A 1,525-nucleotide genomic window follows, 5' to 3' on the forward strand; every position below is an offset into this window, starting at 1 on the left:
GAAAAGAGACCAAGGCAGGCAGAGAAGCAAGCCCCAGGGGGCTGGCAGCCTTCAGTTCCTGGCCTGGCAGCAGGCAGGTGGTGCTGGGGAGTGGGCACTGGGCGGCGGTGGAGCCCCGGCAGGAGAGCCGAATGTCTTCGTGATGTGTTTATCCCCTAATCAGTTCATTAGTTATAAACAACATGACATTAGAAGTTAGGAGGCAGTTGATATTAATTTTTATTTAACTAGTTGATGTTTAATCCGTCACGCCAGGCTGGGTAGCAGCGAGAAAGATCTTCCTGACACAAAACCAGTTAGAACTTCATAAGGCGCAATCAGTGTCCGCGCGTTGAAACAAACAAGAGAGACAGAGACAGAGAGACAGGGAGAGACAGAGAGGCAGAGGCAGCCCGCCAGAGATGGAGCCCGCGAGGCAGTCGGAGAGAGAGCTCGCCCTGGGAGTGGGCTGGGGGAAAATAAGCTAGAAAAACTGCGAACGCAGAGGACGGCTCGGCGAGGCAATGGCAGCCCTGAACCCGAGCTCCGAGCCCAGCACGGCCCGACGGCAATAGTGAGGAGCAGAGGCCGGTACCCTGAGAAGGCCTGGTCCAGGCCGCAGCGGGGCTGTCGGCCAGGGCCCTGCCAAGCCTCCTGGCTGCAACCATTAGCGCATTCCGCCGTGGAACGCGTTGGGTGACCTGCAGCTTGGCTTACCGCCGGGGGTGCTAAAGTCCCAGGGAGGCAAGACCCTGACTTTCGGAAACTGCTCCTTCCCAGGTCTGGAGGCCGAAAACCGCCTCCCATTTTGCTCCAGGAAGAGCAAGCCGGGCAAGAGAGGGAAGGAGGAAAGACGAGGACTTTGTGCCCAGCGGCTCAAGTTTGACAAAGTTTGCAGCAATCACAAGCCAGAGCAGGGTGTGTGTGCTTGTGTTTTGGGGGTGATCGGCAGTGGTGAAGGAGGAGGAAGTAAGGGACAGTCTGCAAGTAGGAAAGACTTTCCCCCGAGTTTGCCAACGCCTCCACAAGCGTCCCGGCGTCCGGGGTTACGAGTAGGGACCAGGCTGTACTGGTCGCAGGCTCCTCGGCTGGCCGTGCCAGGCGGCGAGTCTGAGGTTCCTGGGGCTTGGCTGGGTTAGGCTCCCCCCTTAACCCCACCCCCAAGCACGAGAGCTCGGCTTTTTCCACCCTCACCCGGGGCACCGGCCTGGCACTGGCTTGGTCACGGCTTCCTGCGCCGGCACGGGGGGGCCGGAGCTGTAGTTTTCCGCCGTCGCGAAGGACACTGTTTGGAGGGGCAGAGGCATCCTCGCCCGCGCGTAGACTCAAGCCGAGCATCTCACCATTTGCATGTTAATCTGCCTCCACCGCGAAAAGGAAATCGCTGAAATTCCGAAGAAAATTGCCTCTCGCCAGCGGTTAATAGTTAACTCAGACGGGAAAGTTCCCAGGGAAAGGCGAAAGCCGGGGCGAGAGGCTCAGGGGAGGCGGCCTGCGAGGGCCGCGGCCGGGCCCCAGCCTCTCCCATCGCCCGGCGCCCTCAGCC

Source organism: Pteropus alecto, unplaced genomic scaffold, assembly GCF_000325575.1.
Source record: "Pteropus alecto unplaced genomic scaffold, ASM32557v1 scaffold88, whole genome shotgun sequence".
NCBI lineage: Eukaryota > Metazoa > Chordata > Mammalia > Chiroptera > Pteropodidae > Pteropus > Pteropus alecto.